This window comes from Phacochoerus africanus, chromosome 6, assembly GCF_016906955.1.
Source record: "Phacochoerus africanus isolate WHEZ1 chromosome 6, ROS_Pafr_v1, whole genome shotgun sequence".
Classification (NCBI taxonomy): domain Eukaryota; kingdom Metazoa; phylum Chordata; class Mammalia; order Artiodactyla; family Suidae; genus Phacochoerus; species Phacochoerus africanus.
In genome coordinates, this window is record NC_062549.1 from 19963177 (window position 1) to 19987479 (window position 24303).

Sequence of the window (24303 nt, forward strand, 5' to 3'; positions counted from 1 at the left end):
TCATAAACGCTTCTTCTTGGCAATAACCTGAGACCAGCCATAAAAAAAAAAAATGGGCTTTCAAATCATGGATTTCTTGCATCCCACCAGTCATCCTCCACTTCCCTGACTATCTCTCCTACTTCACCCACCCTGTGGGTATGAACATCAGGGAGGCTTCCCTACCAATATGGAAAAAAACTACATAGGCAGAGGATCTTGGACAATTCTCATTTACTGTCTACCAGGGTCTTCACACGACTCCCTATTTTGTTTCACGTGTCAGGGATGTTCACACAAATATATATAAGAAAACATTTGTTCCCAAATTTTTTTTAAAAAATTAGGTTTTATCTAGGCCAATACTTTTTTCTACTGCCTGCAGCAGATGGAGGAAAATAAGATTTGACTAAAATGAACTAAAAGCGAGGGAGAATATTACATCCAAACAAGTGGATGCCGAGAGACCACGTACGTGGTTGACTCAGCCATGGAAAAAGCCCTGGAGTATGGAAGGAAGACGGACATGCTAAAAATGGAAGAAAGGAAGCATACCAGGCAATACAGTTGCTCCACAATGTCATTCCTGCCCATCCCAAAGGGGCATAAATAGAAACATTCTGGAATTTAGCACCACTGATATTTAATCCCAATTTCCAGCAAGGTCAAGACTAATAGCGAGTTATTTGTTTTACTAACTTAGGTTGCAAGTGCCTTTGGGCGGAGCTGGTACCTTCTTCTATATCTCAGTCGGCGCCAAAAACACTGTTAGCCATCAACAGAACCATAATAGACCTCGAGTCTTCTCCAAAGGCCAATAAAAACACATACGCTGAGCTAATGGGGACATTTACAGGCAGAGGATTCCAGTTTCCTTTCTGAAAATGCCACCAAGGCAGCCTAGCTAATTAGGTCTCAGTAAATGACACTGACTGACCAGAATGGCCCACCTGCCTAGAGCTTTGTGTGTTCACCAAGCCTGTTTTCTATTTGTTTTGGTTTTGTTTTTGTTCTGCTAGCTATAAACGAAAAGAACTATTTTGGGAATTTCAAAAGGCGCTGAGATCTGGCCTGTGAGTTCACAGTAACTTCAGGAAAATGGGAATGCAATACTGAACACCGCAAAGAATAAATGTATTCATGTGGGGCTTTTTGGTTATTCCTCTCCTGCCCCTATTCTCTTCCCTTTGGAGAAACCTAGAAAAATAATTTTGTTCAAGGCCACCCTGAAATGCAGTGACAATTCCAGGAATGAAATTCAGATGTTTCCTTCAACCCTTTCTCTGATCCAGCCTAGGAACTGATGTAATTTTCCTAGTGTTTCCAATAAAAGTGTCCTTATGATAGGTCCAACTCAACTTGTTTGTGTTTCTGAAAATAACACAAATTGATGAAGATAGAGATTGAGGACAATAGACAATTGAAGTAAAACAGACTCAAAGACTAATTGGTTGCTCAATGAACAAAAATGGCCTTGACCTCAAACATGGTTCTTTGAATCCAGTGAAAGACCACATAAGATGAATGTTAATTACTGGAAAATTCAATCAGTATTAATAGAGCTTCTCTTATAAGTTCTCCGAACACACAAGTTTCTGTGTCCCTCGTATCCCCTTCCTCCAAAGTACTAGGAGAAAATGATACAACTGCAAGTCATAGCCTTTATCTACCAGAAAATAAATGAATAAGCAATTTTGGAGTAGCCAAAACCAGGCTGAAGCATACCAGAAAACTGTAATGCAACATGGTAGAACAGAAAGAGAATGGACCATGGAGGCAGATATACCTGACTAACAATTCCAGTTTCATTGGTTCCTAGTTCTACAGTTTTCTAAATCTCTCTCAGCTTAATTTCCTCAACTATAGAATTGGGACTGAAATAGTTATTCAGAGCTCTTCCAAATGCAAATAATAAACCAACCCAAATTTGTGGTTGCAGAAACATAAATAAGTAAAAATAAATTTATTGACTATGTAACTATAAAACCTAAACAAGTCTCTAGCTTCTGGTACACTTGTATTTAAGTATTCAGTGTTGTTGGGAAGTGATCTCTCCCACAAGCTTTCTTTTTTTCCAAGGTAGCTTAATTTTAAAGTATGTTTTCCAACACGATGACCTTCATAATTCAAAGGTAATATTTTCATAGCCCCAAGAATAACACAATGAAGACTTCTCTTGGCCAACAAGACTAATAAGAGTTTACAAATCGGGAGTTCCGGATATGGCGCCGCGGAGGCAAATCCGACTAGGAACCCTGAGGCTGCAGGTTCTATCCCTGGCTTCGCTCAGTGGGTTAAGGATCCGGCGTTGCAGTGAGCTTGGTGTAGGTCGCAGACGCGGCTTGGATCTGGCGTTGCTGTGGCTGTAGTGTGGGCTGGCAGCTGTAGCTCCGATTAGACCCTTGGCCTGGGAATCTCCATATGCTGCGGGCGTGGCCCTAAAAAGACAAAAGACAAAAAAAAAAGTTTACAAATTGAACCTCATTAATTCTGAGCAGTTATATGTTCAGATCTGGAGGTGTTACTGGAAGGAATGCCAAGGAACATCAGAGTACTATTACCTGGATAAAGGTACACAGCTTCCAGAAAGGCCAAAGCGAGCAATGCCCTCTGTGAGACATCTCAGAATTGTTGTCAAAGAAAACAAGCAACACTTTTTCCAGGGCCTAGAATTTCCATTAAGACAATAATAAATTAAAGTCATCTTTACAGGCGGGTGGATCTTTGACATCCAGGAGTCATGTGCTTGGAGAGACCTCACTCAGAGTAAAAACACACATAGTAGTGAAATCTCCATGATCTGCCCAATATTCTGCCCAAATGAGGTAAGGCTGCCAGGTTAAGATTATAGCTGGATTAAAAGGGGCAGAGGATTCAGCCAAGCAAAGAAGAACACAAAGGTCATTGTAAGGGGGAGTAATAAAATCAGATAATGACCATATGTTTATTAGATTTTGTATTAGAATATAGTTGATTTAATGCGTGGTGTCAATCTCTGCTGTAGAGCACAGTGACCCAGTCCTACACACACACACACACAGGAATACCCAATCCCCAAGCCCATTAAACTTAAAAACAATTTCCACTTCCTCTTCTTTCAATACATAATAAACTATACAAAACTCCATTATAAGACCAGAAACAAACACCCCAAGAACAGTTTTATTAGAAACTCAAACCTCAGGATACACCTCAGTAGCCATAGCAGTAGTATAACCAAAAACCACCAATATACCTCCTAAATAAATTAAAAATACCATTAAACCTAAAAAGGACCCACCAAAATTCAACACAATACCACAACCAACTCCACCACTCACAATCAACCCAACACCCCCATAAATAGGAGAAGGCTTAGAAGAAAAACCTACAAACCCAATAACAAAAATAACACTTAAAATAAATGCAATATACATTATCATTATTCTCACATGGAATATAACCATGACCAATGATATGAAAAATCATCGTTGTACTTCAACTACAAGAACCTTAATGACCAACATCCGAAAATCACACCCACTAATAAAAATTATCAACAATGCATTCATCGACCTCCCAGCCCCCTCAAATATTTCATCATGATGAAACTTTGGATCCCTACTAGGCATCTGTCTAATTTTACAAATCCTCACAGGCTTATTCCTAGCAGTCCTACACACACACACACACAGGCACATACACACAAACACACATATATGCTTTTTCTCATACTGTCTTCCATCATGTTCTTATATTCCAAGAGATTGGATAGAGTTCCCTGTTCCATACTATATATTTTTCACATTAGAAAGAGTTTTGTGTGTAAGATGAACATTCTAACCCATAGAAAATGGCATGTCATGAAGTAAATGTATACATATTTTAGTAGGAAGAGTCTTCATACCTCTAACAAAAATAAATTCACAGAATTAGGTTGTATAAAATGTCATCAATAAGGAAAGATTTTTTTTTTGGAAGTACCCATTCAAGGCAGTTCTTTGGAAAGATGCTCTTCCTCCTCAAGTTGGTCTGCATTCAATGAGGCAGCCCATGTGCAAACATAAACTTGACAAATGAAAGGCAGACCTCTCCATTATAGGACCAATTAGCTCACTCCAGTACAGATGAGGATTTATTGCTTCAAGCATGTTAATAAAAGCCTGACAACAGCAGAAAAACAAAAAATGGGTTTAGAATGAGAAAACTGCATTAATATACATGATGTGGGTTTTAACTGAAGCCAAAATGAAAACTATTTCCTGGATTTCAGATAGAGGTCTGTCCCCAAACAACCTTATTTTGAGCATTTTGAAGGTAGACTTCAAATAAATAATGAAAAGCAAGACAGAAACTTTTAACCAAATGTGAAAATTAAGAAAAAAAAAAAAACAAATTGAGAGCGCCAACCATAAATAAATTTTGCAAGCGATACTAAGCCAGACTTATCATCCTTCCGGGAATGTACCTCCATCAGGCACCAAGAATCTTTATTTCTGGCTGTGATGCATTCAGATGAGTTATCCCATTCTCAAAAAGATGTCTGTAGAAGGCTCTACCGACTGCCAAAAGCACTATTCTCTCAAAATAGAAATCCCTTCTCAGTTCAACTTAACAAGTCTGTTATGATAATCTCAGGGAATTTACCAATCTAGAGAGATTTATTTCATGGAAATGGAGTGTTTCCAAGGTTTGAAAAAATTCACTCCATATTTCGGGAAATGAGCATGTGATAAATTTTGCATGTTGTTTTAATGGAAGAAGCAAGAGCTCTTTCTACAGAGCATTGCGACCTATTAATTAAAAGCTGTTGCATGTTCACAATCAAGGAGTAACAACAAGACATGGAAAAAAAGTGAATATAATAAATTAAATTCTTGAGAAAACAAGGGCATTTAAGGCCCTGATGGCAAAGTATTAGGTTCCAAAACTAAAAATTCATTTCCAATTATTCTTCATAGTATACAGTACAAACATGTTTCTATTTTTAATTTTTTTTATTTTGGGGAACTTTTTGGTCACACCCATGGCATATGGAAGTTCCCAGGGCAGGGATCAAACTCACACCACAGCAGCAACCCAAACTGCAGTGACAATACCAGATACTTAACCTGCTGCACCATAAGAGTATTTCCTAAAGTTTATAAATACAAACACATTGAGGAATGTCTATGCCAGCTATCTACTGGATAGTATGATGCCTGCCAACTATATCTATTGCTTTGGGTCCTATTATACCTTTGCGTTTGTGGTCGAAAGAGACTTTTCCTCAACTCTTCCCTCAACCAAGAGCTCAAAAGGCAAGACAGAGTTAATGATATGGATACACAAATAGAGTTTTTATTACAATAAGAATGTGCACAGCTTTCTAGAAGTCTGATTAGCTGTAAAGGTCAAGTCAGTCTTAGGGTTGTCTCATAGGAGAGACAGCTAACCTCATCTCCAGAAAACAGGAAGGCTGCTCTGAATAGGGGAAACATAAGCCATGGCTTGAAAGAGGAGGCCAAGGAGCTATTCAGGTAACTGAAGTCTTGAGGAGGACTGGCATATACAAATGACCAGTGGCCAGTGGGAGCATGGCTCACTGGAGGAACTGGGACATGTTCTTTAAAGTGAAAAAGCAGTGTAGAATGAGGAAGCCAGTGGAAAGAGGAGGTTAGAAATGGAAGCAGAGATGAGACCATGCTAAATCTTGTAAGCCATGATCAGGATCTGTACTTTATTCCAAGAGCAATGAGGAGCTGTGCAGATCATCAGACACTTCTATCACCCTTACATGTGAAATATATCCAGGACCTGACCACGCTTTTGAAACATCTTCATCCCCATCATGGTCCAAGCCACTATCAGCTCCTGCCCAGAGTATTGCAACTGCCTCCTACCTGGCTTTCCTTGCTCCCATCGGGCTCTTCTCCTGCAGGTAATCCCTCTACCTTGACACAGTTCTACTTTCCTTCAGAGCATTTATCATCAGACATATTCTGTGTTGACTTAGGAGCTTCCTGTCAACCTCAGCCACCATAAGGGCAAGAATAAGCCAGCATTGTTCATTGCTATATGATGTGCTTTTTGGGAAAATGGCTGGCATGGCGTGGGATTTGATTACTGAGGACTGGCTTGTGCTTCCTATATTTGAAATACTCCAGAGGCTTGCCATTTCATGAGCATGAAGAGTTAGAACCCTTGCTCTGACTCCCAGGGCCTGCGGGACCTGGTCATCCAGCCTCCTGCCTCCTCTCTCCTTACCTCTCCTACCATTTTCCCACTTTCTCCCTTTGCTAGCGACCCACTGGTCTCTCCATTTCTTGACTATATCAACCATGCATTACCCTCAGGACCTTTGCACTTCCCAGTCTTTCTGCCTGAAACACTCTTGCTCCACATAGCTATAAAATTTGCTCCTAAATTTCTTTTACATCTGCTCAAATGTCACCTGTCTAGAAAGGCTTCTTCTCTATCATCCTCCTACAACAGCGGCCCCTTCCTGCCACCCTAGTCAGCCTCTTCCCCCTCACTTGGCTTTATTTGTTTTCATAGTATGAAAAAGTACCTACTGTAATACCTGCTTATGTGTGATTCATGTCTACCCGTATAAGATCAGTTCTATGAAGGCAATCTATTTATTTGGGTCACAAGTGTTCCCTGGCACTTAGAACTATGCTTGATCCGTGTTAGCCCCTGCATTAGAGGAATCAATGGGGAATCAGAAGTCACATCAGTTATTTGATGAGAGGGAATTTAATAAAGAAGTATTAACTACTAGTTAAGAGGGAACCTCAAAAGATAAAAAAAGAACTCTCAAGTGCTCCAGAAGTAACCACAACAGGAGGCAAACACCACCTCTCAGACACAGGGAACAAGGAAAATATTAGAAATGTTAAAACATTTAGAAACCTACAAGAGAGATCTTACAAGGTTAAAACTCAGTGCTCTGAGGAGGGGGTTCTCCGTGGCTGGTGTCTCTAGCTCCGAGGAATGACCTGACAGGCTTAGGACCCAGATCTTTGAAGAAAGACTGCTGCAGGGGCTGGGACTGGCAAGATGGAAAGGTGATGAAATGGGCTCTGTTCATACTGAAAGAACTAACTGTGCCTTGGATCCAGCCGTCGTTCTGGGAAGGAAGAACTGCTACGGGGTGAAGAAGCATTGCTTGGGTGATAGTCCTGAGAACAGAGAGCAGAAAGGAAGCCCCTAGGAAGTGTGGAGGAAGGAGAAGAACACTTCTTCCTCTTCAAGACTTGCAGTCTCCCTCTGTCACCCCCTATTGGTGGAGTCTGACACTGAGCCAGCTGACCAAGCCCAAATGTGATTTGCACAGTCCCAGCTCCAGCCAGCATCACAAAGCTGAAAGAAGAGGGTAGGTTTGAATCTGAGAGACAACTCAATAACTTACACAGTACTCAACCCATTTCTGTTGAAAGAAGTTACTGAATGCATCAGAATGTCTTGAAAAATCATTTAAATTGATTAAAAATTAAGCACACTGCTGATAATAAATAGCAATTTAAAAATTATCCAAAGGACACAGAGGCAATTGAGGCTTGTCAAGTAAAATAATCAGTTTCTATCACAGACAGTGAACGGTATTCTGTTTCCTGGCAGTTGAGGCAAAAATGGAAATATGCTATGCATTAAAATTTAATTTAATAGTGCACAGAGAGTAGCAGAGAGGTCAAAAGACTTTTTTTTTTCCAGAGCAGAGGTCTGATCTTTTCAAACACACATATTTGTTTGAAACACCACAGTTCAGCCCCAGCTAACATAAAATAAAAAGGCTTAGTCTTGCTTATGTTTTAGCTCATAGTAGTGTGTGTGTGTGTGTGTGTGTGTGTGTGTGTGTGTGTGTATTTCAGACTAGCTGATGGCTTCATCTGTAAAAGAACATCGGTACATAAACTAGCAAACATCTCATTTTAAGAACTAGATTCTCAGGAGCCATCAAGATGAATTAGGAGCAAAATGCATGCCTGAATAAGAGAATAAATCTACTTGTGGGCCGAGAGTGACTGAATCCCTACGAAAGGCATAATAAATTGACTTCTTGCCTTAGGATACTTAAAATCGAATGTCTACCAATTACAATGACTTTTTGTTTTGCAAAATTTTATGCTGAGTTGCTTCTTAGGGAAGTAAGATGCCAACAGACCCATGCTACTTCTTAAGGTCACTCTTAGAAAATGTGACAAGGTTATCAGCATAAAGGAGGATGCTATATTTCTCTTTGCTGCAGCAGGAGGAAATAAAGTCATTTCATTTCATACTTGTACTATGTTGACAAAGATTTTGAAAATAGGTGCTATAACTTAGTCCTGTTCGATACCTGTTAGGGCTGTACTGAAACTCATCATGAGGGTATTTCTGTTTACTCTAATTTTCACAAATATGTTAAGTAAGAGAAATAGTAATAGCCAAGGTGACTGTCTGGATTGCTTGAGTTGGCCCATAAGCATGAATTGAAAAGACAACCTCAAGATAAGTCATAGATCAGGAGAAAAGATTTGCAAAAGACACATCCTATAAAGGACTGTAATTCAAAACATACAAAGAACTCTTAAAATTCAACAATGAGAAAACAAACAACCCAATTTAAAAAGTGGGCCAAAGACCTGAAAATATATTTCATCAAAGAAGATATATGCAATGGAATATTACTCAGCCATAAAAAGAATGAAATAATGCCATTTGTAGCAACATGGATGGACCTAGAGATTATCATACTAAGTGAAGTAAGTCAGAGAAAGAAAGGCAAACATCATGTATCACTATACGTGGAATCTAAAAAAATGATAAAAATGAACTTATTGCAGAATAGAAACAGACTCACAGACTTTGAAAACAAATTTGTGGTTACCAAAGGGGACAGACTGGGGTTGAGGACTGGCATGTGCACACTATGGTATGTGGAATGACTGGCCGACAGGGATGTGCTGTATAGCACAGGGAATTCTACCCAATATTCCGTGATAGACCATGTGGGAAAAGAATCTGAAAAAGAATGGATGTGCATATATGTATAACCGAATCACTTTGTTGAACAGTAGAAATTATCACAGCACTGTACATCAACTACACTTCAATAAAACTTTAAAAATGAAAAAATAAGATATATAAATGGCAAAGAAGCATATGAAAAGATGTTCCACATCATTTGTCATCAGGGAAATGCAAATTAAAAACAATGGACCATGATAGAAAATAATATAAAAAGAATGCATATAGATATATATGATTGAGTCATTTTGCTGTAAAGCAGAAATTGGTACAGCATTGTAAATCTACTATAATAAAATTTTTTTTGAGTTGGTTTGAAGGTCAGCTACTTTCAAACCTTGTAGGATATAATGGGGTCTCTATTACAAATAAATAGTACTTGAAATTAAAAACGAGATGCATTGTATACCTATTAGAATGGCCCAAATCCAGAAAACTGATAATGACAAAAATAAATGCTGGTGAGAATATGGAACAAATAGAAACTCTCATTCATTGCTGATGGGGGTGAACAATGATATATCTATATCACCTTGAGAAATAGTTTGGCAGTTTCTTATACAACTAAACATACTCTTTCTTATCCATCTGACTCAGCAATCATGTGTCTTGATATTTACCCAAATAGATTGAAAATTTACGTCTCCACAGACCCACACATGGACGTTCACAGTAGCTTTATTCACAATTGCTAAAATTTGGAAGCCAGCAAGATGTCCTTCAGTAAGAAAATGGATAAACTGTGCAATAGCCAGATAAATAATGGAAGGTTATTTGGTGCTAAAAAAGAAATGAGCTATCGGGCCATGAAGAGGCATGGAGGAAACTTAAATGCATTTACCAAGTGAAGGAAGATTGTCACCAACACACCACTCTGATGTCAGATGTAGATAATGGGGGAGGGTGGGGGGCAGTGAGAGAAGGAATATGGAAATGCTCTGTACTTTCTGTTCAATTTTGCTGTGAACCTAAGGCTGCTCTAAAAAGTAAAGCTGATTAAATTTTTAAAAAGCATGGACTGATGGCCTGTGTCACACTGAAACTGATGTTTTATCCCACCTTGCCTCCTTCTCTTACTTGTGGGGGAGGAGGAAGTGGGTCAATGTTTATATTCCTCACCTCTAGAAGAGCTGACTCATAACTCTTACTCTATTTTCTATCATTTTCCTTATTTTCTGTCTCCTACTAGCTGTGTTAATGGTACCTGTTCAATAAGAAAGAAAAAAAAAAACTGCTTTCAGAGTAACAATCAAAAGTATTACTTTAAAATTGGCCAAGGTTATTTAAATCGGTACCCTGGAGACCAGGTAGTTCGAACTCTTTAAGAAACTGTGACCTCATCAGCCTCACTAATCTCTCTTCTCATTACGCATCAATTTCAAATGTCATTAATTCCTTAGCCTGGCTATGGTGAGAGCGTTCCAGAAGTCTGTAAGAAACACTTGCTGCTTCATGGTTCTTCTTGCATACCGGTTAGTCTGCTTTCCCTCAGAAGACCTGTTCATGTGTTCACGAAGCAGAATGGGAGGGAAAATGTGAGCAGGTCAGTGATTCAATCACCAATAGCAGTACATCATTAATAATAATAACAGCTACCTAATACGAACCACCCATGGTATACCAGCCACCACGCTAGATGTTCAAGTGAAAGCAGGTATCGTGCCCTTTACGGTTGAAGAAACCAAGACTCGGAGAAGGCATAAAACTCACAAAAGGCCACAAAGCTGGACTGGCCACAAAGCTCTGTTTGCAAGTGTCAGAGATAGGACTGCAACTTATTTAAGCAAAAAGGGGTAAAATCGGACTAAAATATTCCAAAGAAGTTTAAACAAGCAGACCGAATGGTCACCAAGCCTTTTTCCATATCTCTCCTTTCCAGTTTTCTCTGCGTGTGTCACTTATTCCCTCTGCAGACAAGTTTTCTCCCTTGGGCAGGGAACTGGGTTACCAACAGCTCTAAAGATTTATGTCTTAAAAAGTTTATCCCTGGAAAGATTATCTGTTTGCCCTTATCAATTCAGGAAATCCTAGCAAACAAGTTCTGTTCATCCTGTCCACCCCCTGGGCTAATTAACTCTATCTATTCCTAAAGAAACCACATGGATGACAAGAAGTGGGGCTGAAAGTGGGAGGGAGGTCCAGGAGAACTGGAGACCATTCTCAAAAGATAAACTCAGAGATGTTCACTACAAAAACCATGTTGTAAGGCCCACAGGTATTATTCTCGTTGTGCAGAAGAGGAGAAAGCTAAATCATTAAAAGACATAAGAGTGTAAATTGACTCAACCCAAGCCAATAAATACGTAGCTGGAGCTGCAGTCGATTCTAAGTTCACTGCATTTTTGTCTATATCTGTTTCCAGCCCTAAGAAAGGAAGGTGGCGTGTACCAATGGAACTCAAAGTCCACAGACCAGATGAATACCCAATCTCTCTGGAGTTCACAACCTTAAGATAATTAGAGATGAATATATTAATAAAGAACAATAGCAATGATACTGATTGATCCCTATATATGTACATACATTATTACATAAATAATAAATATTTTACTTATTACATAAAATAAAGCTTGGAAGAATACGAAAGATTATCACCATTTCACCGAGGAGGAAATGGAGACTAAGAGAGGTGAAGATATCTACCTAACAGGGTTGCTGTTCAAACCTATCATCTAACCAGCTTCAAAGCTTGTGTGAGTTCCAAAATCTACTTCCAAAGAGAAGAAGGTGGGAAAGGATGTATAAGGATTCTCCCAAATAAAAATGGTAAAGAACATAGCACCTGCATTTGCCTTGATCACAGCTGGCTGAGTGATGTCTGAAGGCAAAGGGAACAACAGACACGCATGGTCTCAGCAGAGCTGGTGTCCTGGCAACTAAGAGTGAGGGCTTGAATCTGATATCAAGACTCCAAGTATTAATTGACACCAGCGACGCAGTTAAACAAGAGAGGCTTCCACCTGAGAAGCTTCACTGGGAAAACAGACCAAAATTTTATGTAAAACAAATACATAAATAATGTATGTTTTACTGTATACCATGAAGAAGTTAAAACAGAAAAAACAGGGAGTTCCCATCATGGCTCAGCACTAAGGAACCTGACAAGGATTCATGAGGATGTGGGTTCGATCCCTGGCCTCGCTCAATGGGGTAAGGATCTGGCGTTGCCTTGAGCTGTGGTATAGGCCACAGACACGGCTCAGATCTGGCATCGATGTGGCCATGGCACAGGCTGGCAGCTGTAGTTCTGATGCAATTCCTAGTCTGAGAACTTCCATATGCCATGAGGGTGGCCCTAAAAAGTGAAAAAAATATATATATATATATGAAAATAGTAGCAGTGAGTGAAGGTGAGTGTTGGGTTATTAAGTGTTGTCAGAGAGGATCTGTGTTTAGCCCTGAATTACAAGTCAAAGGCAGTCAGGCAGAAATCTGGGTGGGATGGGAGGTGAGGGGTAGGAAGAAGGATGGGGAAGATTGTTCCAAAGAGAAAGAAGATCAAGTGCAAAGATCCTGAGAAGAGAACAAGGTTGATCTGCCCATAGCGCAGAAAGAAAGAAAAGGTACCTAGATCTCTGTAGTTGAGCTGAGAAATATGAGAAGAGGTTTGAGAGGGGAGCACCATCTGGATCCTGTAGGGCTTAGCAGGCAAAGCCAGGAGTTTGACATTTTTGAGGGGAAGTCATCTGATGCTCTACCTGGGAAGTGATGAAATCTGATTTGCCTTTTAGACTCTAAAGGAAGAACTATGGGAGGGACAGGCACATGTGAAGGCACAGAGATCAGTGAGGTTGGAGGACACTGCAGGAGAACAGATCAGAGAGGATGAAGGCTTGAACTCAAGTTTTAGCAGTAACACTTGTGAATCATGGTTGGACATAGGGCTCATTTTGGTAAAAAAGCATATAAGGTTGTATATAGCGTGTGAAGAAAATAAAGTAACCCAAACCCCCAGATCTTCGATTGTTGGCCTGTATGACAGGTTATCTGGGAATGACATTTACTGAAATAGAAAAGTCTTGTGAAAGCAGATATTGTAGGTGGTTGGGCAGGTATTTCTGTTTTGTCCATGTTATATTTAGGATGCCTGTTAGACATCCAAATGGAGAGGCATGTAGGTTGTTGGATAAATGAGTTTGCAAGTCAGAAAGCTGATTGGGACTGGAGATATAAAAGTGAGAATGTTCAGTTCATGGATACCATTCCATTGAATGTGCTTTCTAAACCAAGAAAGATCGAGATAGAGCCCTGTGTCACACCGAAATTTAGAGTGCTGGTGAAGTCACATGAGATATGGTGTGTTAGGTAGCAGGAAAAAAGAAGGATTCTGAGTCACAGAAGCCTAAAGGAAAATGTGGTTCAAGAAGTGGAAAGATGTCAACGATGATAAATGCTACCAAATACACGAGATCAAATAAATAAAGAAGTCTGAACCATTATTCTTTCTACTGCAAGCCGCAGAGCCCTCAAATGAGATTATTTTAAACAATTTGAGACTAGCCATCTCAGATAACAATAGACTCAGACCCTAGGCTGCTCAGAGGGTCAACAACACTGACAAGAACCAGATAACTTTCCAATGCTGGTTAAGATTCTGAATGTATTGAGTGTTCACGATATGACAGCCACTGTTCTAAGCATCTATCATTTTTTAAGTCTTACTTAATCCCCACAATGTTCTTACACAAGCTTGGTACCACTTTAACACCCGTTTCATAGTGTAAGCGACAGAAAACAGCTAGTGAGTGACAAAGCCAGGCTCTGACCCAAGTCAATCTGATTCCAGATTCTCTGCCCTTTACCACCAAACTTCCAGGGAAATAGATGAGGCCAGGAGGTGAGGACACAATGAAGGAGGAGAAGACATCCGGAGGCAGAGGCATGAGAGCTACAAGGAAGGTGATGATGGATAGTGAAGTCAGTGACATGCACTTCAAAGAATCTGGGGTTTTGAGAGAGGAAGGAGGAGGGACAGCCCAGAAGTGGCAGTGGGGAGCAAGGCTTACAAGGCACAGAAGCATTTTAAGCATTTCCGACCAAAAGGACAACAAGAAAAAATAAGTTCAAATTTGGGCATCCAGAGGACTTGGCAGTTCCTGAGGGTTCTGTCCTTGTCACTGTATTTTTATCCCAGAAGAGGAAGTTTCTGTGAAGTCCTTGTCTTCTAGCCCAGTCTGGCTAAGTATCGTACTCAGTTTAGGAGTGAAGCTATCACGTTAACCAAGAGGCTATCCAAAGGAAATTTATTGGTATGGTTGTTAGCCTAATACTCACAAGAAAGTATGTTAAAAAGAAAAAAAAAAGAAAGAAAGAAAATTTTCACATGTGGGGACTTTTCTGCTCTGTGAGAGACTGCAAATAATGTAATTAGATGCAAATTTTCCAATTCAACTTTCTGTGACAGGTTTGGAAAGAAAGAAATAAATAAAACCATTTTCAAAATGAGTAGGTATGGATCAGGGGTCAGCAAAGCGCACTACCCAAATCACTTGTGTTTGTATGGCTTGAAAGCTAAGGATGCCTTTTACACTCTTAAATCGTCAGGAAAAATAAAGACAAATAATGCTAGTGACACGAAAAAATAAAGTTCAAACTCTAAATGAAATGATTAAAATCTTATTACACGTCAGCATAAATCGATGAAGATTTGCAAAATATTTTGATAATAGAGGGCATCAGATAAATGAAATCTTACCCCCCAAAAGAATTCCATTTTTTCTCATTCCATTACAAAAAAGCATACTTTATTATTACTATTATTATTGTTATTATTATAGTTTTAATTTCATCAGTAAAATATAGTGGAGATGTGCTTTCCCTCATGTTACAGAAGCAACTACATAATACTGTCAATTTTACCTCTTTGACTGGAAAAGTTAAAAGTTTGGCTAACTGGCCCTTTATAGAAAAACTTCGCTGACTTTTTGTTATTGATAATGGGTAGACAAAATTTATGTTATTGTAGGTATCATAAATATTATGACTGTGATGAGTGGATGTAAGGATTTGATCACATATTCATTCAGTCAATAGATAATTACTGAGCACCTACGATATACCAGAAACTATCTTGGTTGCTGAGGATGTAATATATGGTCATGGCTCTCAAGGAAATCAGTCTTACCATTTTATTTTCATGGTAATTCTGGAAGAATTTAAGAAGAACAAAAGAAGTTCTTCAAAATTCTGATTCAAAGGAATATGTCCGCCTCTTTCTCCTACTCAATTTCCATCCATTGTTGATTACTGAATTTCACATTGCTACATATTAGACCAGTGATTTATTGTTTTTCTAATGGAGGTGGAAAATGGGAGTTAGCAAATGTGACATCTCACCCCATCTTTAACTCCACTGGAATGTCTTGAGACCTCTCCTGATGATATTTACCTTTATTATGTCACTGAATTATAGGGGTCCTGGCATGCCACTTGGATAAAGTCATTCAAGGTAGAATCCTCTGCAAAGCGGAACTGAGCATTGTCCATTATCATAGCTATTGCATTGCTCATCCTCGGAATGAAGCCCCAAAGCCATTTTCTGATTTTTTAGGAGCTAACTCCTATCCTTTTCTTTCTAAATTACCTCTGACATCAATTGTTCTACAGAATTGCAGTGTGGGGTTTAGGAGACTGAACAGCCAATGAACATGGGCCATTCTTATGGCATGCAATCATCACTTGTGTTTAGCTGTCATAACAAAATCTCATCCAAAACCATCTCAAAGAACCCAAAAAACCAATCCAAAACCACTTCCTAGGTCCACATTGCATAACAAGTGGATGTCTTCTTCCCACCACATGATGAGGGGCACGAGGTAGCTAGATGCCAGATCACATGAACAGTAAAAGTATTTGTTTATTACACTGAGGCACAAAAATTGCAAGATTTCTGGTTCCATGTTGATTATTAAACATTTTTTCTACACATATCCATTGCTATTCCTTCTTTGACTCCTGGTAAGAGTCTATTACTTTTTCTCTTTCCTCACATTCTAACAAAATACAACTATTGTGGGGGGTAGGAGAATGGGGAATTTAAGGTTTTCACTTGATACCCATAGATCAAGAAATAGGGGAGAAAAAGAATGAATATTTTCAAGGGTTGCATTGATACTAACAAAGGAATCAGGGGACATGGAGCTTTTAAATATTAAGACATTTCTCTTACTTCCCAAGTATCTTGCTTCTTTGAGCTCTATCAACACAATTGAGCTTATGTGTCTTGGAAATAGCAAGGATTTAGGAATGCTTATTTGGTTCAGTAATCACTGCTCTCTCTAAACATCATCCGTGGCAACAATAAGAGATTGTCTGAATACTGAGTTCATGGGAAAGAAATCTTCATTCTTTTCTATTTAGATTACAAATACACATAACTGGGAGGTCTTATGCTGGAGCCAATGCTGTTTGTACAGAGGGGGAGATTTTGGCAATGCTGGAACAGGAAGGGATCAAAGAATGAATCTGATTGGGAGGCTCAAGGGGGTCAAATTAGAGATTTTTTTTTAAGTGAGAGAAAAATTAAGGGTGAAGGAGGACAGGAGCACATGGAAACACAGAGAGGAGAGGCCTGGATTATTCAAATCAATTCCATACAGCTCCACTAAACCCTCCAACCAGACAAAACTTTCCTTGAAAAAAGACACATGCACTCGCATGTTCATTGCAGCTCTATTCACAATAGCCAACACATGGAAACAACCCAAATGGCCACCAACAGATGATTAGATTAGGAAGATGTGGTATATATACACAATAGAATACTACTCAGCCATAAAAAAGAACAAAATAATGCCATTTGCAGCAACATGGATGGAACTAGAGAATCGCATACTGAGTAAAGTAAGTCAGAAAGAGAAAGACAAATACCATATGATATCACTTATATCTGGAATCTAATAAACAGCACAATTGAACCTTCATACAGAAAAGAAAAGCACAGACTTGGAGAATAGACTTGTGGTTGCCAAGGGGGAGGGGAAGGAAATGGGATTGATTGGGAGCTTGGGGTTAATGGATGCAAACTATTGCTTTTGGAATGGATTAGCAATGAGATCCTTCTGTTTAGCACTGATAACTATGTCTAATCACTTATGACGGAGCATGATAATGGGAGAAAAAAGAATGTATACGTGTATGTGTAACTGGGTCACTATGCTGTATAGTGGGAAAAAATGTATTGGGAAAATAACAATTAAAAAATAAATTTAAAAAATTAAAAAAGAATATTTAAAAAAACTATCTAGTGCATAATTTTGCAGAGGGCTGGCCCTGATGTGAAGGGTGGCTCAAAGGGAAATTGCTGCCTAACACAGGAGTAAAGAATACCAATTATTCCTCTTAAGTAGGGCCAGACCAACTCAACAGAAAACCAGAGAAGATGGGCACTGCTTTCCTGGAAGGAAGCTCCTGGTGCTGGTGCCATCGGCTGGGTTGCCTAAGGAGACATGATGTAGGAGCCACCCAGTTGAAGGCTGGTACACCACAGACACATGCTTCTAGACCTGCGGCAATCAGGAATTCAAGGTTAGCCCTGACTTTTCAGATGAAGCCTTCTAATTTTCCTTCTCCCTCCCCTAGCCTCTTCCAGGAAACCTGCCTCATCCTCTGCTGTGGTTGGAAAAGATCAAATGTGCCCTTTACCAAAAAGGCAGGGCTCTCCTCTCCTCCCTGCTCCTTCGTGTGTACCCACACGTGATGGCTCATGCAAGGACACTCCTGGGGCCTCTGCCTCCACTCTGTGCCTCTGTTTCTTGTGTAGAATGAGGGGACACCAGGTCCAGGTGGAAGGCCAGACTTGCTAGTCCAAGACCATTAGTGATGATAGAATAATATTACCACTAAAACCACCATTTTTTTTTTTTTGGTCTTTTTAGGACTGCACCCATGGCATATGGAGGTTCCCAGGCTAGGGGTCGAATCAGAGCTGTAGCCGCTGGCCTATGCCACAGTCACAGCAATCAATGCCAAATCTGAGCCACATCTGCAACATATACCACAGCTCATGGCAACACCAGATTCTTAACCCACTGAGTGAGGCCAGAGATTGAACCTGCATCCTCGTGGATACTAGTTGGATTCGTTTCTGCTGAGCCACAACAGGGACTCCAAAACCATCATTTTGAATAGATTTTTTCTGAGATATATTTTGAGCCCAGATGATTTCTGGATGCCTTTGGTCTATGCCTTCATAATTTCACTCCTGTTCAATTTAACCAAAAACTTTATCTGAATAATTAGGCAAAAAATCAGGAAAACACGAAACACATGGCCTAATCTCCTAACTGAAAAAAAAAAAATTAGGTGTTAAAATAGGGGAAAGAATTTTGACTCAATCATAGCACCCAATCTTTTCTCCCAGTATTCCAATGTGATTTCCAAACTTATTGGCTGACATTCTTTACCTATTCCCAAGAGCAGGCAGTACAGTTCTCCAGAAGGTTTCTTCTACATGCCCACGTCTCCGTTCTGCCCAGTTGCATCAGTGCTTATAATTCATATGTTACAGAATCATCCCCCTTCCACTTCTGTCCACTCACCAGCCTGTGGACATCTGGAAGATAGGAATTTATGTCAATGATCTCAACTTGGCACCATTAGGTCACTCTTTCCTTCTAAACACTGTTTCCTATGTGTCACTGCTGGACTGTAAGCTCCTCCAGGACAATGAGAAGACAAGGAGCAAGTTGTGGTGGCTTGTCTGATTCGGCTAAAACATTGGTTGGGCGCATATGGCCATGCCCAGAGTTTGTGTGCAAGTAGTGTTGCCCTTTCTGAAACCTTCATTTTCTCACAGTGAGTTAAGTATTGCAGATGGAAGGATTTAATCTCTTGGCGTCAACCCAAGAGACAGCTCTGAAGGGGCAGGTGTTGTGAGCACTTAACAGGGATTTTGAACCTGAGGCACCATGTGGAGGTGGCATGAAGTTCAAGGTCATTTCTCTCACTCAAGACACTCACAACCTTGCTCAATCAGTAGCCCCTGTGAGGCTAGGACAGCAGGGTAGTCCTGGAAGTGGAGAGTCCACGGGGAAATGTACTGGGTTTTATAAATCACAGGGTTCCTGACCCAAGGAACAACTTACTTTCTTTGACAATCCCACAGTATTTTTAGCCATCGAGCTGGCTAGTTCCCTGTCTGGATAATATTCCTCTTTTGTTTGCTCAACTCTTGATTCTTCCTTCCTTCCTTCCTGCTGTGAAATGGTATGTTTACTGTGTATTGCTAAATCGCTACCATATTTACTTGTGTTTTTATCGCCACAATGCTCACAACCCTCCTTTTTTCCATTGGCAGGGGAAAACCATTACTAAAAAGGGGATGGGGGAGAAAAGCATGGCTTCTTAGATGAACTGAAATGTTTCACTTTATTTTCTACCATAATATGAACACATTATCTCATTTAATACTCATCACATTGATAGCTGGAGACCTGTTCTTAGCCTCAGTCTTATTTATGGGGGAGTAAGTACAGAGGAACTTTCCCAAGGTTACTTTTTAATATGTGGTAGTGCCAGAATTTAAACCCAGGTCAGTGAGGCTCCCAACTTCAGCTCTTAGCTACTAATCTATAACATAGAAGTCTGTATCGTCATTTCCCACTGCTCTTCCCAACTCTTTCCATAAGTTTCAAGAGAATCCCTTGCCTAATAGAATTGTGTATCACACAAGATCACAGAAATCATAAATATTCTCACCTTACATCTTACAGATGTATATAACAAGGACCTGGTGTGCTTAACTGGCTTCCTTAAGATCCTAAAGCTACTTTGTGCCATCTCAAAACTAGGTTTTCTTGTCTGCTTATTGGTCTCTTATCCTTATTACAACACTGACTTCGTGTCTCATATTTTTACTATGATTTTCTGATGGGCAGTAATGCTCTTCCTTCATTCAAGCAGCTTTGCTTTGTCAAAGGAGAATGAAGCATTTCAAAAGAAGAAATCCAAATATATCATTTGAAGCTATTATGCACACAGAGACACATTCAACCTTTTGGATGCTTAAGACATCTTGGTTATGAAAAATGATTATGTAAATGAGGATGTTAATTCATATTTTCTCACTTTATAAATTACCCAGAGGAATTGGCTTGGCTGGCGGATGAGACTAAATGCAAGTAAAGCCAATGCTAGAAAGCTTCACATGAGATGGTATTTGTTTTGGATGACCTCCCATGTCCTTCGGTCCTTCCCTCACCTCCTAGCATTCATCTTCTTCCCTATTCATCTGTCACCTGCCCAAGATTTGGCTGCCCCAGCGCACCACGTACCAACTTCTCTCTCACCTTCATTACTCTCTTCCTCCTTGCCCAGTTCTCATTCTCTATGCTGGAGGATATCCTTCAAGCTTGGAAGGCCTCTACTGTTCTTTACCATGCTTCTCATGTCCCTTTTCATATGTTGTGAGAGACCCTATGACTCTCCAATACCTTCTCCAACCCAGTCCCTACAGAGGAATGCCACCAGAATGAGGCATTACTATAATTTGGGGATCATTCCAATACTTGTTTCCCATGACTACCACCTGGCCAACACTTAGCTTCAGAATGCCATTTTCTCATATCCCATTCTTTTAGGTGGCTAGTGAATTTAACTATTAGCTTCATTATTAATATTTTTCATCATTAATAACATTAATAAATCATTGATGCCCACACTTAATATTATTTATTATTAATTTTTTTTGTCTTTTTGCCTTTTCTAGGGTCACTCCCATGGCATATGGAGGTTCCCAGGCTAGGGGTCTAATTGGAGCTGTAGCCGCCGGCCTATGCCAGAGCCACAGCAGTGCAGGATCCAAGCCGCGTCTGCAACCTACACCTCAGCTCATGGCAACGCCAGATCCTTAACCCAGTGAGCAAGGCCAGGGATCGAATCCGCAACCTCATGGTTCCAAGTCAGGTTCGTTAACCACTGAGCCACAATGGGAACTCCTATTTATTATTAAATTTAAAACGAATTTTAAAGGATCTGAGGTGGAAGGAAAGGGGCCATCTTCTAGGATGTATGCTAGCATTTTTACATAAGTTAAAGCTTGTTGGAAAAAACACCAATAACCTTTCTTGGAGCGTGACAATAGAGATGGACATTTTACAAAAGACGAATATAGCTTTAAAGGGGGGAGGGTGGAAAGAGAAAGGATGATGTTGTTGCCAGATAACTCTCAAGAAAACTGTTCTGATTTGATGTAGGTCAATGAGTAATTTGGCCAGAAATATTAAGCAATTTGACCAAAGTTTTACAGATAGAAAAAGGCAGTAATAGGATTTAAATGAAAGGCTATGTGGCTTAAACCCTCACATGAGTTCAACTATACTAGGTGACTTTTCATACAGTGCTAGTACTATAGTAATTACAGTAGCTGTGATGATTAATTTTATGTGTCAACTCAACTGGGCCATGTGGTGCCCAGATATTTGTTTAAACATTACTCCAGGTGTATCTGTGGGGTGTTTCTGGATGAGATGAACATTTGAAGAGGTAGAATGGTCAAGTAGGTTGCCCTCATTGAAGACCTGAATAGAACCAAAGACGCGAAAAGGAGATTTGCTCTGTTTCCAAGCAAGGACATTGGTCTCTCCTGCACTTGGACTGGAACTTACATAATTAGCTCCAGTTCTCAGGCCTTCAAACTCAGACTGGACCACACAGCCAACCTTCCCAGGTCTCCAGCAGGTCATGGGACTTCTCAGCCTCCCTACTGTGTGAGCCAATTCCTGATAAGAATGTATCCTATTGGTTCTATTTCTCTGGAGAATCTTGACTAAAAAACAGCCATTAGGTATCAAGTCACTATGTTTGATGCACTCGATGCTCGTAACTTTTTTCAAATGACCCTATTTAATCCACACAAAACTCCTCTGAGGTAGGTACTAGTACCCAATTTTATAAATAAGGAAACTAAGATTGGGTTGGTTTTAAAAACTTGAACTGCACTAATGATCTAACCAGTATGCTGGAAAGTCAAAGTACCAGTATACCAGGTATCAAAACCAAACTCTTTTCGGTTTTCATTTTTTTTTTGTCATTTTTTTGTCTTTTCCAGGGTCACACCTGCAGCATATGGAGGTTCCCAGGCTAGGGGTCTAATCAGAGCTGTAGCCACCAGCCTACGCCTGAGCCACAGCAATGCAGGATCCAAGCCGTGTCTGTGACCTACACCATAGTTCATGGCAACACCAGATCCTTAACCCACTGAGTGAAGCCAGGGATCAAACCCACAACCTCATGATTCCTAGTTGAATTTGTTAGCCACTGAGGCATGAAGGGAACGCTATCAAACCAAACTCTTAACTTTTGTGATTTGCTTCTCCTAAGAGCAGGTTAATTTCATCTTCCTCTTCATCACCCTTGATACTGTCCTGGTCCAGACTCTCTTTACTTCACCCAAGCTATCTGTCTCCTCTCTTTCTATTCCCATTATAAAGGTAGCTATTTCATCTTATTCATCTCTAGCTCCAACCAAACATCGAGACATTCTAGACATGCATAGTTATATATCCTCCTCTATCATTAGGATAGATTATTCATGAACAAATCTCTACGGTTTCATCTCCAGCCACCCAATGGACAGAAGATGGATTGATAAAGAATGAAAAAGCAAATCAGTACAATGAAACCATTACAGGCAGTGCAATAATTCTCCTACTCTTTGAGTTCCTCTTCTACATTCTTGGCAAGCAGTTGTACAATTAACACAAATGAATAGTCAGTGGAACATAGGTTTGTTCGTTTGTGTTGATTTTAAATATAATAAGGATAGACTGGGGGGGTTGGGATTGCCGTAAGCACACTATGGTATATGGAATGGATGGTCAATGGAATGGGGACCTGTTGTATAGCACAGGGAACTCTACCCAATATTCTGTGATAAGCTATATGGGAAAAGAATCTGAACAAGAATGGATGTGTGTATATGTGTAACTGAATCACCTTGTTGTACCGCAGAAATTATCAAAACATTGTAAATCAACTATACTTCAATAAAACTTAAAAATTGGGAAAAAAATTAAAAAGTAAACATAATAAGAAGTTGTAACTACTTATAGACAGGGAAAGTATCCATTTCTTTATCCTGTCATCACACCCAAACCCACACCTTAGCATTAAATCTAAAGAACCTATTCCCTGTCATTAAAATTTGAACCATGATATAGCATATAAGGTGTATACATAGGATGGTGTTATGTGGCTTTAAAAGTAATTTATTTATTTTGGGGAGGGGGGAATGACTTTTTAAAGATCTCAATTTTCTATGAATTAACATGATGGTGGGAATTTCAAGGAAGTTTCAGATTTCGGAAAGAATCAGGCAATGTTTATGCAAACCCTAAATTTGTGACCACAAAGATTGTCCTTTGAAAAGGACATTTTTTTCCCCTTCCCACAGACGTGTCAGCTGAGCAACCCTGCACATGGCCAGTCTCAAGAACCAATGGGGAAAAAAGGAAATAAACCATGGGCTTCTTTCCCACGTGCCAGGAAAGAGACAGTGGAGAGAACTTTAGACACTGGAATTTGGTAGAACAACGGCCCCCTTGTAGACTCTGGTTCACTTTTAGAAAATCACTAGGTTCCACTCTTCATGAGATCGCAAGCTTTGGTGGTTTCTAGAGATGGCTATTCCAAAAAGATATGTCCGGCCATTATTCACTTTGTCTGAAAAATAATTTAGTATATATATATATTTAGTATATATGCAAAATCTAGTGGGAAACCTTAAGTAGAAATACAAGTGTAAAAATGGGGAACTTGGAGAAATTCCTTCTTCCTAGTTTCTGTATCCTCAACCCTAAAACCCAGGATGAACCAGAGGCTGTTTCCTCTCTAATTGTTTCTTCTCTCTAATAAAGATGACTGTGTTCTTTGTCCTTTTTCTTAAGGTTGCCCCTCAATATTCTGCCCTCAGCCATATGCCCTTCCAATTCTATTCCTCTACCTCCCCGGATTACCTCTTTCAATACACAGCAAATGGCACACATCAAAAAAGCAAATATAAAGTTATCATTCCTGCACATAAAAGCAGTGGTTCCTTATCATGTGCAAAATAAAATCCAAGTCCCTGAGTCTGACTCTTTGGGAACGATTTAAAATCATACACAGGGAAAATTTATATTCCTAGAACAGAAAAGGAAAAAAAGCCCCAAATCGAAGATCAAATTATCATCTCAAGAAGCTAGAGGTGCAAACTGATAGGTTCCCAGGAGGATGGAGACAGAGCCCCCCTCACCCTCAAATGTGGCTGTTCACCTCGGAGATAGGCTGTGGACACCCTCTCCCCCTCCCGGAATGTGGAGGCTCAAGTTGGGCAGCAGGAAACAATGGCCTGTGGAAAACCTCTGCCTGCATAGA